A 15,971-nucleotide genomic window follows, 5' to 3' on the forward strand; every position below is an offset into this window, starting at 1 on the left:
CATTTAAAAACGACTCTGAAGACTTCAGTGACTTTTATGTCACCTCCTTTTACTTCTAATAAAGTATTGGACCCAACAAATTAAGTGTATTTTAAATCACAAGACATTTTCTGTTAAAACACTTTTTTTTAATTAATAATTATTTTCAAACTTATATCTCGCTTATGGTTAGTTCTACATGAAAAATGCAAATAACTATTTTGTAGGAAATTTTATCACCTTTAATTTTGGTGAAAAAGTAAAAATTGATAGGAGTAACTGTTTTCGAGATATAGGCAAAAAACAAAAAAACTGTTACCTTAATTAAGCGCTTGCATATAAGCAAATTTAGTACTACGAGTATTGTTATTATAAATGTTATTGTTATTAATATGACGACTAAAGACAACTTTAAGACTTTAGTGACTTTTATGTCTCCTCCTTTTTCCTCTACTAAAGTGTTAGACACAATTAATGTAGTTTAATTTCGGTTTTTCAAACATTTTATTTTAAAGCAAATTTTTGTTAAATATTAAAAACTATAAAATGGCTTAGATTGCCTAAAAACACAGATCACACATGATCTTTTGCATAAAAATGAGAAAACGCTCATGTAACACACAAAATAAGCTCCATTTTTTCTTTTTAAAAGTATTATTATTATTATTACTTTTGTTACTATTACTATTATTATTATTATTATTATTATTATTAATATTGTTATTATTATTATTATTATTATTATTATTATTATTATTATTATTATTATTATTATTATTATTATTATTATTAAAAACTTATATTAAACAGACAGAAAACGTCGTATTCTGACACAACTTAAAACACAGATCACACATGATCTTTTGCATAGAAATGAGAAAACGCTCATATAACACAAAATAAGCTTCATTTTGGCTTAGAAAACTAAGCTTACTTTTACTACTACTATTATTTTTATTTTTATTATTATTATTATTATTACTATTATTTTTATTATTATTATTACTATTATTATTATTATTATTATTATTATTATTATTAATATTATTATTATTATTATTATTATTAATATTATTATTATTAAAGACCGATTATAACTTTTGTATAGTAAATGTTTTTATACCAGTTTTAAAATGAGTTATTAATTTTAGACAATTTCTTGCCTAAAAACACAGATCACAGATGATCTCTTGCATAGAAATGAGAAAACGCTCAGATAACACAAAATAAGCATCATTTTTGCTTAGAAAAACTAAGCTTTAATTTAGAAAGAAATTTATTATTATAAGTATTATTATCATTATTATTATTATTATTATTATTATTATTATTATTATTATTATTGTTTCTTTTATTACTATTATTATTATTATTATTATTATTATTATTATTATTATTATTAACTTTTGTATAGTAAATGTTTTTATACCAGTTTTAAAATGAGTTATTAATTTTAGACAATTTCTTGCCTAAAAACACAGATCACAGATGATCTCTTGCATAGAAATGAGAAAACGCTCATATAACACACAAAATAAGCATCATTTTTGCTTAGAAAAACTAAGCTTTAATTTAGAAAGAAATTCATTATTATAAGTATTATTATTATTATTATTATTATTATTATTATTATTATTTCTTTTATTACTATTATTATTATTATTATTATTATTATTACTATTATTATTATTATTATTATTATTACTATTATTATTATTATTATTATTATAATTATTATTATTATTAACTTTTGTATAGTAAATGTTTTTATACCAGTTTTAAAATGAGATATTAATTTTAGACAATTTCTTGCCTAAAAATACAGATCACAGATGATTTCTTGCATAGAAATGAGAAAGCGCTCATATAACACACAAAATAAGCTTCATTTTTGCTTAGAAAAACTAAGCTTTAATTTAGAAAGAAATTTATTATTATAAGTATTATTATCATTATTATTATTATTATTATTATTATTATTATTATTATTATTATTATTATTATTATTATTATTATTATTATTATTATTATTATTATTAACTTTTGTATAGTAAATGTTTTTATACCAGTTTTAAAATGAGTTATTAATTTTATTCAATTTCTTGCTTAAAAACACAGATCACAGATGATCTCTTGCATAGAAATGAGAAAACGCTCATATAACACACAAAATAAGCATCATTTTTGCTTAGAAAAACTAAGCTTTAATTTAGAAAGAAATTCATTATTATAAGTATTATTATCATTATTATTATTATTATCATTATTATTATTATTATTATTATTATTATTATTATTACTATTATTATTATTATTATTATTACTATTATTATTATTATTATTATTATTATTATTATTATTATTATTATTATTAACTTTTGTATAGTAAATGTTTTTATACCAGTTTTAAAATGAGTTATTAATTTTAGACAATTTCTTGCCTAAAAATACAGATCACAGATGATTTCTTGCATAGAAATGAGAAAGCGCTCATATAACACACAAAATAAGCTTCATTTTTGCTTAGAAAACTAAGCTTACTTTTATTTCTATTATTATTTTTATTATTATTATTATTATTATTATTATTATTATTATTATTGTTATTATTATTATTATTATTATTATTATTATTGTTATTATTATTATTATTATTAAAAACTTATATTAAACAGACAGAAAACGTCGTATTCTGACACAAAAAAACGAATTACGTTATAGACTTGACGAGAACGGCGTATCTCGGACTCTTATAGGACTCTTATAGGGTCAAAAATTATCAGTTTGGATTAAAACAAATTATTTTTGTTGACTCTCAGTCTGAATTGTTCAAAAGTTCAAACAAAAATGGCTTACTTTAGACGATCTTTTGCTTTGAACAAGAAAACTTACATCGAACAGACTAAAAACGTATTAATCTGGCATAAAAGAGCAATTTATGTATCACTTTGGATAAAGGCAGCTAATCCTATTCGTTTCATTGCTTAAAATAGACAAAATTGTTAATAAATCTAACAAAAACGCTGTATTCTAGCACAAAATACTAATTACATTATAGTTTCGACGAGAATAGCTTATTTGGAATGATTCTATGCTTCCAAACGAGTAAATTTTTAATAAACAGATGCCAAACATCATGTTTTGTCCTATAAAGACATTTTATATTGCAGTTTGTATTAAAACAAAATATTTTCGTTGATTCTTTGTTAGAAGCAGCAAACCTAACATTAAAGAATCTGAAAACTTTGTATTCGGACACAAACCACCGAATTTTGTTTCAGTTTAGACAAAAACGGTTGATTTTCGACAATATTTTGCTTTGAACAAGAAAGCTTATATCAAACTGACTAAAAACGTCTTATTTTAGCACAAAACAAAAGATTTGCGTTATAGTCTTAAAGCTGATTCATGCCACAGTTTGGATAAAAACCAATTATTTTTGTTAATTCATTGTTACAAACAAGAAACCTTACATCAAAGAAACTGAAAACCCCTTATTTAGGCACAGAAATTCGAATTACGTTTCAGTCTGGACAAAAACTGCTTATTTTAGACGATCCTTTGTTTTGAACACGAAAACTTACATTAAAAAGATTAAAAACGTCTTATTCTGGCTGAAAACTGCAAATTATATATTACTCTAGATAAAAGCAATTTATCCTGATTACTCCTTTACTTAGAATAGAGTAAACTTGTATAAAACTTAATGAAAACTTTAAATTTCGTCTCAAAGAAATAATTTACGTTATAGTTTTGACCAGCACTGTTTATTTCAAACGAAATTATGATTCGAAACTAATGAACTTTTATGGGGCAGATGCAAAACCACATATTACCATATAAAGCGTTGTTTTAAAGCAATGTATTACCTTTTGCAACAAGAAATTTCACGTCAAAGAAACTGAAAACTTCGTATCCATACATAAATATCTAATTAAGTATCAGTTTAGGCAAATACAGCTTATTTTAAACGATTCCTTGCTATAAACAAGAAAAATTTTATCAAGCATATTGAAAACGTCTTATTCTCGAAAATAAGAGCAAATTATGTATCAGTTTTAACAAAAGCGGATTACTCTGTTTGATTCTATGCTTAGAGTAGAGTAAACTACTATAAAACGTAATGAAAACCCTATATTCAAGCTCAAAAGAACAAATTACGTTATAGTTTTGACAAAAAAAAATATTTCGGACGATTACATACTTCGAAGTAAGCAAACTTTAATTGAACATGTGCAAAAGCTAATACTTTGCTTTAAAATAATGATTTATGTGGTAATATGGTATTTTGCATCTGTCCTATAAAAGTTTACCCGTTTCGCTCCATTGAATCATTAGAAATAAATTATTTTGACACAACAACAACACAAATAATTTGTTTTTGTTTAAACTGTAACATAAGTCGCTTTTATAAAACGAACTAAGACGTTTGGCATCTGCTTAGTGAAAGTTTTTTCGTTTGGGGGCATAAAATCGTTTGAAATTAACAGTTCTGGTCAAAACTATTACGTAAATTATTTCTTTGTATCACTTTAAAGATTTGCGTTATAGTCTTGACGAGAACTGTTAATTTCAAACGATTCTATGCTTTGAAACCAGTATACTTTCACTGAACAGAGGCAAAACGTCTGATTTCGCCTTTAAAAAACGATTTATGTCACAGTTTGGATTAAAACCAATGATTTTCGTTTATTCATTGTTACAAACAAGAAACCTTACATCAAAGAAACTGAAAAAACCTCTTATTCAGGCCCAGAAAATCAAATTACGTTTCAGTCTGGACACAAATTGCTTATTTTAGACGATTCTTTCTTTTGAACACGAAAACTTACATTAAAAAGATTAAAAATGTCATATTCTGGCTCAAAACTGCAAATTATGTATTACTTTGGATAAAAGCAGTTTATCCTGATTACTCCTTTGCTTAGAATAGAGCAAACTTGTATAAAACTTAATGAAAACTTTAAATTTCGTCTCAAAGAAATAATTTACGTTATAGTTTTGACCAGAACTGTTAATTTCAAACGATTTTATGACCCCAAACGAGAAAACTTTCACTAAACAGATGCCAAACGTCTTAGTTCGTTTTATAAAAACGACATGTTACAGTTTAAACAAAAAAATTATTTTCGTTGTTGTGTCAAAATAATTTATTTCGAATGATTCAATGGAGCAAAACGAGTAAACTTTTATAGGACAGATGCAAAATACCATATTACCACATAAATCGTTATTTTAAAGCAAAGTATTAGCTTTTGCACTTGTTCAATTAAAGTTTGCTTACTTCGAAATATGTAGTCGTCCGAAATAATTTTTTTTTGTCAAAACTATAACGTAATTTGTTCTTTTGAGCTTGAATATAGAGTTTTCATTACGTTTTATAGTAGTTTACTCTACTCTAAGCATAGAATCAAACAGAGTAATCCGCTTTTGTTAAAACTGATACATAATTTGCTCTTATTTTCGAGAATAAGACATTTTCAATATGTTTGATAAAATTTTTCTTGTTTATAGCAAGGAATCGTTTAAAATAAGCTGTATTTGCCTAAACTGATACGTAATTCGATATTTGTGCATGGATACGATGTTTTCAGTTTCTTTGACGTGAAATTTCTTGTTGCAAAAGGTAATAATTTGCTTTAAAACAACGCTTTATATTGTAATATGTGGTTTTGCATCTGCCCCATAAAAGTTCATTAGTTTCGAATCATAAAATCGTTTGAAATAAACAGTGCTGGTCAAAACTATAACGTAAATTATTTCTTTGAGACGAAATTTAAAATTTTTATTAAGTTTTATACAAGTTTACTCTATTCTAAGTAAAGGAGTAATCAGGATAAATTGCTTTTATCTAGAGTAATATATAATTTGCAGTTTTCAGCCAGAATAAGACGTTTTTAATCTTTTTAATGTAAGTTTTTGTATTCAAAACAAAGGATCGTCTAAAGTAAGCAGTTTTTGTTCAGACTGAAACGTAATTCGAATTTCTGTGCCTGAATAAGGGGTTTTCAGTTACTTTGATGTAAGGTTTCATGTTTGTAACAATGAATTAACGAAAATAATTGGTTTTTATCCAAACTGTGGCATGAATCGTTTTTAAAAGGCGAAATAAGATGTTTTTCCTCTGTACAGTGAAAGTTTACTCGTTTCAAAGCATAGAACCGTTTGAAATTAACAGCTCTCGTTAAGACTATAACGCAAATCTTTTGTTTTGTGCTAAAATAAGACGTTTTTAGTCAGTTTGATATAAGCTTTCTTGTTCAAAGCAAAATATTGTCGAAAATCAACCGTTTTTGTCTAAACTGAAACAAAATTCGGTGGTTTGTGTCCGAATACAAAGTTTTCAGATTCTTTAATGTTAGGTTTGCTGCTTCTAACAAAGAATCAACGAAAATATTTTGTTTTAATACAAACTGCAATATAAAATGTCTTTATAGGACAAAACATGATGTTTGGCATCTGTTTATTAAAAATTTACTCGTTTGGAAGCATAGAATCATTCCAAATAAGCTATTCTCGTCGAAACTATAATGTAATTAGTATTTTGTGCTAGAATACAGCGTTTTTGTTAGATTTATTAACAATTTTGTCTATTTTACGCAATGAAACGAATAGGATTAGCTGCCTTTATCCAAAGTGATACATAAATTGCTCTTTTATGCCAGATTAATACGTTTTTAGTCTGTTCGATGTAAGTTTTCTTGTTCAAAGCAAAAGATCGTCTAAAGTAAGCCGTTTTTGTTTGAACTGATAAACAATTCAGACTGAGAGTCAACAAAAATAATTTGTTTTAATCCAAACTGATAATTTTTGACCCTATAAGAGTCCTATAAGAGTCCGAGATACGCCGTTCTCGTCAAGTCTATAACGTAATTCGCTTTTTTGTGTCAGAATACGACGTTTTCTGTCTGTTTAATATAAGTTTTTAATAATAATAATAATAATAATAACAATAATAATAATAATAATAATAATAACAATAATAATAATAATAATAATAATAATAATAATAATAATAATAGTAATAATAATAATAATAATAATAGTAATAATAATAATAATAATAATAATAATAATAATAATAATAATAATAATAATAATAATAATAATGATAATAATACTTATAATAATGAATTTCTTTCTAAATTAAAGCTTAGTTTTTCTAAGCAAAAATGATGCTTATTTTGTGTGTTATATGAGCGTTTTCTCATTTCTATGCAAGAGATCATCTGTGATCTGTGTTTTTAGGCAAGAAATTGAATAAAATTAATAACTCATTTTAAAACTGGTATAAAAACATTTACTATACAAAAGTTAATAATAATAATAATAATAATAATAATAATAATAATAATAATAATAATAATAATAATAATAGTAATAAAAGAAACAATAATAATAATAATAATAATAATAATAATAATAATAATAATAATAATAATAATAATAATAATAATAATAATGATAATAATACTTATAATAATAAATTTCTTTCTAAATTAAAGCTTAGTTTTTCTAAGCAAAAATGATGCTTATTTTGTGTTATATGAGCGTTTTCTCATTTCTATGCAAAAGATCATGTGTGATCTGTGTTTTTAGGCAGTCTAAGCCATTTTATAGTTTTTAATATTTAACAAAAATTTGCTTTAAAATAAAATGTTTGAAAAACCGAAATTAAACTAAATTAATTGTGTCTAACACTTTAGTAGAGGAAAAAGGAGGAGACATAAAAGTCACTAAAGTCTTAAAGTTGTCTTTAGTCGTCATATTAATAACAATAACATTTATAATAACAATACTCGTAGTACTAAATTTGCTTATATGCAAGCGCTTAATTAAGGTAACAGTTTTTTTGTTTTTTGCCTATATCTCGAAAACAGTTACTCCTATCAATTTTTACTTTTTCACCAAAATTAAAGGTGATAAAATTTCCTACAAAATAGTTATTTGCATTTTTCATGTAGAACTAACCATAAGCGAGATATAAGTTTGAAAATAATTATTAATTAAAAAAAAGTGTTTTAACAGAAAATGTCTTGTGATTTAAAATACACTTAATTTGTTGGGTCCAATACTTTATTAGAAGAAAAAGGAGGTGACATAAAAGTCACTGAAGTCTTCAGAGTCGTTTTTAAATGGTGCATTTTTGACTTCGTCTCAAACATTGAAAACTGAATTACATTTTTGTTCAGTAACAGTTACAGTTTTCTTATTGGTTTTTTGCTTATATCTCGAAAACAGTTACTTCTATCAAATTTTATCTTTCTTCCAAAATTAAAGCTGATAAAATTTCCAACAAAATAGTTATTTACATTTTTTTTGTAGGACCAAGCATAAACGAGTTATAGAGTTGGATATAAATAATATTTAACAAAAATTTGCTTTAAAATAAAATGCTTGAAAAACCGGAATTAAACTAAATTAATTGTGTCTAACACTTTAGTAGAGGAAAAAGGAGAAGACATAAAAGTCACTAAATGTTTTAGAGTCGTCTTTAGTCGTCATATTAATAACAATAACATTAATAATAATAATACTAATAGTACTAAATTTGCTTATATGCAAACGCTTAATTAACGTAACATTTTTTTGGTTTCTTGCTTATATCTCGAAAACAGTTACTCCTATCAATTTTTATCTTTTTTTCAAAATTAAAGCTAATAAAATTTCCTACAAAATAGTTATTTGCATTTTTTTGTAGGACCAACCATAAGCGAGTTATAGAGTTGGATATAAATAATATTTAACAAAAATTTGCTTTAAAATAAAATGTTTGAAAAACCGAAATTAAACTAAATTAATTGAGTCTAACACTTTAGTAGAGGAAAAAGAAAAAGACATAAAAGTCACTAAAGGTTTCAGAGTTGTCTTTAGTTGTCATATTAATAACAATAACATTAATAATAATAATACTAATAGTACTAAATTTGCTTATATGCAAACGCTTAATTAAGGTAACAGTGTTTTGGTTTCTTGCTTATGTCTCGAAAACAGTTACTCCTATCAATTTTTATCTTTTTACTAAAATTCAAGCTGATAAAATTTCCTACAAAATAGTTATTTGCATTTTTCATGTAGGACTAACCATAAGCGAGATATATGATTGAAAATAATTAATATTTAAAAAAAAAGTGCTTTAACAGAAAATGTCTTGTGATTTAAAATACACTTAATTTATTGGGTCCAATACTTTATTAGAAGAAAAAGGAAGTGACATAAAAGTCACTGAAGTCTTCAAAGTCGTTTTTAAATGCTGCAGTTTCGTCTTCGTCTCAAACATTGAAAACCGAATTACATTTTTGTTCAGTAACAGTCACAGTTTTCTTATTGGTTTTTTGCTTATATCTCGAAAACAGTTACTCCTATTAATTTTTATCTTTCTTTCAAAATTAAAGCTGATAAAATTTCCTACAAAATAGTTATTTGCATTTTTCTTGTAGGACCAACCATAAGCGAGTTATAGAGTTGGATATAAATAATATTTAACAAAAATTTGCTTTAAAATAAAATGTTTGAAAAACTGAAATTAAACTAATTTAATTGTGTCTAACACTTTAGTAGAGGAAAAAGAAGAAGACATAAAAGTCACTAAAGGTTTCAAAGTTGTCTTTAATCGTCATATTAATAACAATAACATTAATAATAATAATACTAATAGTACTAAATTTGCTTATATGCAAACGCTTAATTAAGGTAACAGTGTTTTGGTTTCTTGCTCATATCTCGAAAACAGTTACTCCTATCAATTTTTATCTTTTTACTAAAATTTAAGCTGGTAAAATTTCCTACAAAATAGTTATTTGCATTTTTTGTGTAGGACTAACCATAAGCGAGATATAAGATTGAAAATAATTAATATTTAAAAAAGAAGTGCTTTAACAGAAAATGTCTTGTGATTTAAAATACACTTAATTTATTAGGTCCAATACTTTATTAAAAAAAAAGGGGGTGACATATAAGTCACTGAAGTCTTCAGAGTCGATTTTAAATACTGCATTTTCGTCTTCGTCTCAAACATTGAAAACTAAATTACATTTTTGTTCTGAAACGGTAACAGTTTTTACTTTGGTTTTTTGCTTATATCTCGAAAACAGTTACTCCTATCAATTTTTATCTTTCTGTCAAAATTAAAGCTGATAAAATTTCCTACAAAATAGTTATTTGCATTTTTCTTGTAGGACCAACCATAAGCGAGTTATAGAGTTGGATATAAATAATATTTAACAAAAATTTGCTTTAAAATAAAATGTTTGAAAAACTGAAATTAAACTAATTTAATTCTGTCTAACACTTTAGTAGAGGAAAAAGAAGAAGACATAAAAGTCACTAAAGGTTTCAAAGTTGTCTTTAATCGTCATATTAATATCATTAACATTAATAATAATAATACTAATAGTACTAAATTTGCTTATATGCAAACGCTTAATTAAGGTAACAGTGTTTTGGTTTCTTGCTCATATCTCGAAAACAGTTACTCCTATCAATTTTTATCTTTTTACTAAAATTCAAGCTGATAAAATTTCCTACAAAATAGTTATTTGCATTTTTTATGTAGGACTAACCATAAGCGAGATATAAGATTGAAAATAATTAATATTTAAAAAAGAAGTGCTTTAACAGAAAATGTCTTGTGATTTAAAATACACTTAATTTATTAGGTCCAATACTTTATTAAAAAAAAAAGGGAGTGACATATAAGTCACTGAAGTCTTCAGAGTCGATATTAAATGCTGCATTTTCGTCTTCGTCTCAAACATTGAAAACTGAATTACATTTTTGTTCTGAAACGGTAACAGTTTTTACTTTGGTTTTTTGCTTATATCTCGAAAATAGTTACTCCTATCAATTTTTATCATCCTTTCAAAATTAAAGCTGATAACATTTCCTACAAAATAGTTATTTGCATTTTTCTTGTAGGACCAACCATAAGCGAGTTATAAAGTTGGATATAAATAATATTTAACAAAAACTTGCTTAAAAATAAAATGTTTGAAATACTGAAATTAAACTAAATTAATTGTGTCTAACACTTTAGTAGAGAAAAAAGAAAAAGACATAAAAGTCACCAAAGTCTTCAGAATCGTTTTTAGTCGTCATATTAATAACAATAACATTAATAATAATAATACTAATAGTACTAAATCTGCTTATATGCAAGCGCTTTATTAAGGTAACAGTTTTTTGGTTTCTTGCTTATATCTTGAAAACAGTTACTCCTATGAATTTTTGTCTTTCTTTCAAAATTAAAGCTGATAAAATATTCTACAAAATAGTTATTTGCATTTTTCTTGTAGGACCAACCATAAGCGAGTTATAGAGTTGGATATAAATAATATTCAACAGAAATTTGCTTTAAAATAAAATGTTTGAAAAACTGAAATTAAACTAATTTAACTGTGTCTAACACTTTAGTAGAGAAAAAAGGAAAAGACATAAAAGTCACTAAAGGTTTCAGAGTTGTCTTTAGTTGTCATATTAATAACAATAACATTAATAATAATAATACTAATATTACTAAATTTGCTTATATGCAAACGCTTAATTAAGGTAACAGTGTTTTGGTTTCTGGCTTATATCTCGAAAACAGTTACTCCTATCAATTTTTATCTTTTTACTAAAATTCAAGCTGATAAAATTTCCTACAAAATAGTTATTTGCATTTTTCATGTAGGACTAACCATAAGCGAGATATATGATTGAAAATAATTAATATTTAAAAAAAAGTGCTTTAACAGAAAATGTCTTGTGATTTAAAATACACTTAATTTATTGGGTCCAATACTTTATTAGAAGAAAAAAGAAGTGACATAAAAGTCACTGAAGTCTTCAGAGTCGTTTTTAAATGCTGCAGTTTCGTCTTCGTCTCAAACATTGAAAACCGAATTACATTTTTGTTCAGTAACAGTCACAGTTTTCGTATTGGTTTTTTGCTTATATCTCGAAAACAGTTACTCCTATCAATTTTTATCTTTCTTTCAAAATTAAAGCCGATAAAATTTCCTACAAAATAGTTATTTGCATTTTTCTTGTAGGACCAACCATAAGCGAGTTATAGAGTTGGATATAAATAATATTTAACAAAAATTTGCTTTAAAATAAAATGTTTGAAAAACTGAAATTAAACTAATTTAATTGTGTCTAACACTTTAGTAGAGGAAAAAGAAGAAGACATAAAAGTCACTAAAGGTTTCAAAGTTGTCTTTAATCGTCATATTAATAACAATAACATTAATAATAATAATACTAATAGTACTAAATTTGCTTATATGCAAACGCTTAATTAAGGTAACAGTGTTTTGGTTTCTTGCTCATATCTCGAAAACAGTTACTCCTATCAATTTTTATCTTTTTACTAAAATTCAAGCTGATAAAATTTCCTACAAAATAGTTATTTGCATTTTTTGTGTAGGACTAACCATAAGCGAGATATAAGATTGAAAATAATTAATATTTAAAAAAGAAGTGCTTTAACAGAAAATGTCTTGTGATTTAAAATACACTTAATTTATTAGGTCCAATACTTTATTAAAAAAAAAGGGGGTGACATATAAGTCACTGAAGTCTTCAGAGTCAATTTTAAATGCTGCATTTTCGTCTTCGTTTCAAACATTGAAAACTGAATTACATTTTTGTTCTGAAACGGTAACAGTTTTTACTTTGGTTTTTTGCTTATATCTCGAAAACAGTTACTCCTATCAATTTTTATCTTTCTTTCAAAATTAAAGCTGATAACATTTCCTACAAAATAGTTATTTGCATTTTTCTTGTAGGACCAACCATAAGCGAGTTATAAAGTTGGATATAAATAATATTTAACAAAAACTTGCTTAAAAATAAAATGTTTGAAATACTGAAATTAAACTAAATTAATTGTGTCTAACACTTTAGTAGAGAAAAAAGAAAAAGACATAAAAGTCACCAAAGTCTTCAGAATCGTTTTTAGTCGTCATATTAATAACAATAACATTAATAATAATAATACTAATAGTACTAAATCTGCTTATATGCAAGCGCTTTATTAAGGTAACAGTTTTTTGGTTTCTTGCTTATATCTCGATAACAGTTACTCCTATGAATTTTTGTCTTTCTTTCAAAATTAAAGCTGATAAAATATTCTACAAAATAGTTATTTGCATTTTTCTTGTAGGACCAACCATAAGCGAGTTATAGAGTTGGATATAAATAATATTTAACAAAAATTTGCTTTAAAATAAAATGTTTGAAAAACTGAAATTAAACTAATTTAACTGTGTCTAACACTTTAGTAGAGAAAAAAGGAAAAGACATAAAAGTCACTAAAGGTTTCAGAGTTGTCTTTAGTTGTCATATTAATAACAATAACATTAATAATAATAATACTAATAGTACTAAATTTGCTTATATGCAAACGCTTAGTTAAGGTAACAGTGTTTTGGTTTCTTGCTTATATCTCGAAAACAGTTACTTCTATCAATTTTTATCTTTTTACTAAAATTCAAGCTGATAAAATTTCCTACAAAATAGTTATTTGCATTTTTCATGTAGGACTAACCATAAGCGAGATATATGATTGAAAATAATTAATATTTAAAAAAAAAGTGCTTTAACAGAAAATGTCTTGTGATTTAAAATACACTTAATTTATTGAGTCCAATACTTTATTAGAAGAAAAAGGAAGTGACATAAAAGTCACTGAAGTTTTCAGAGTCGTTTTTAAATGCTGCAGTTTCGTCTTCGTCTCAAACATTGAAAACCGAATTACATTTTTGTTCAGTAACAGTCACAGTTTGCTTATTGTTTTTTTGCTTATATCTCGAAAACAGTTACTCCTATCAATTTTTATCTTTTTTTCAAAATTAAAGCTGATAAAATTTCCTACAAAATAGTTATTTGCATTTTTCTTGTAGGACCAACCATAAGCGAGTTATAGAGTTGGATATAAATAATATTTAACAAAAATTTGCTTCAAAATAAAATGTTTGAAAAACTGAAATTAAACTAATTTAATTGTGTCTAACACTTTAGTAGAGGAAAAAGAAGAAGACATAAAAGTCACTAAAGGTTTCAAAGTTGTCTTTAATCGTAATATTAATAACAATAACATTAATAATAATAATACTAATAGTACTAAATTTGCTAATATGCAAACGCTTAATTAAGGTAACAGTGTTTTGGTTTCTTGCTCATATCTCGAAAACAGTTACTCCTATCAACTTTTATCTTTTTACTAAAATTCAAGCTGATAAAATTTTCTACAAAATAATTATTTGCATTTTTTATGTAGGACTAACCATAAGCGAGATATAAGATTGAAAATAATTAATATTTAAAAAAGAAGTGCTTTAACAGAAAATGTCTTGTGATTTAAAATACACTTAATTTATTAGGTCCAATACTTTATTAGAAAAAAAGGGGGTGACATATAAGTCACTGAAGTCTTCAGAGTCAATTTTAAATGCTGCATTTTCGTCTTCGTCTCAAACATTGAAAACTGAATTACATTTTTGTTCTGAAACGGTAACAGTTTTTACATTAGTTTTTTGCTTATATCTCGAAAACAGTTACTCCTATCAATTTTTATCTTTCTGTCAAAATTAAAGCTGATAAAATTTCCTACAAAATAGATATTTGCATTTTTCTTGTAGGATCAACCATAAGCGAGTTATAGAGTTGGATATAAATAATATTTAACAAAAATTTGCTTTAAAATAAAATGTTTGAAAAACTGAAATTAAACTAATTTAATTGTGTCTAACACTTTAGTAGAGAAAAAAGGAAATGACATAAAAGTCACTAAAGGTTTCAGAGTTGTCTTTAGTTGTTATATTAATAACAATAACATTAATAATAATAATACTAATAGTACTAAATTTGCTTATATGCAAACGCTTAATTAAGGTAACAGTGTTTTGGTTTCTTGCTTATATCTCGAAAACAGTTACTCCTATCAATTTTTATCTTTTTACTAAAATTCAAGCTGATAAAATTTCCTACAAAATAGTTATTTGCATTTTTCATGTAGGACTAACCATAAGCGAGATATATGATTGAAAATAATTAATATTTAAAAAAAAAGTGCTTTAACAGAAAATGTCTTGTGATTTAAAATACACTTAATTTATTAGGTCCAATACTTTATTAGAAGAAAAAGAGGGTGACATATAAGTCACTGAAGTCTTCAGAGTCGATTTTAAATGCTGCATTTTCGTCTTCGTCTCAAACATTGAAAATTGAATTACATTTTTGTTCTGAAACGGTAACAGTTTTCACTTTGGTTTTTTGCTTATATCTCGAAAACAATTACTCCTATCAGTTTTTATTTTTTTTTTTTAAATAAAGCTGATAAAATTTCCTACAAAATAATTATTTGCATTTTTCTTGTAGGACCAACCATAAGCGAGTTATAAAGTTGGATATAAATAATATTTATTTAATATTTAAAACTTGCTTAAAAATTAAATGTTTGAAATACTGAAATTAAACTAAATTAATTGTGTCTAACACTTTAGTAGTGTTAAATATTATTTATTTCCAACTCTATAACTCGCTTATGGTTGGTCCTACAAGAAAAATGCAAATAACTATTTTGTAGAATATTTTATCAGCATTAATTTTGAAAGAAAGACAAAAATTTATAGGAGTAACTGTTTTCGAGATATAAGCAAGAAACCAAAAAACTGTTACCTTAATAAAGCGCTTGCATATAAGCAGATTTAGTACTATTAGTATTATTATTATTAATGTTGTTGTTATTAATATGACGACTAAAAACGATTCTGAAGACTTTGGTAACTTTTATATCTTTTTCTTTTTTCTCTACTAAAGTGTTAGACACAATTAATTTAGTTTAATTTCAGTATTTCAAACATTTAATTTTTAAGCAAGTTTTTGTTAAATGTTATTTATATCCAACTTTATAACTCGCTGATGGTTGGTCCTACAAGAAAAATGCAAATAACTATTTTGTAGAATATTTTATCAGCTTTAATTTTGAAAGAAAGACAAAAATTCAT

Source organism: Tribolium castaneum, chromosome 3 (assembly GCF_031307605.1).
Source record: "Tribolium castaneum strain GA2 chromosome 3, icTriCast1.1, whole genome shotgun sequence".
NCBI classification, from domain to species: Eukaryota; Metazoa; Arthropoda; class Insecta; order Coleoptera; family Tenebrionidae; genus Tribolium; species Tribolium castaneum.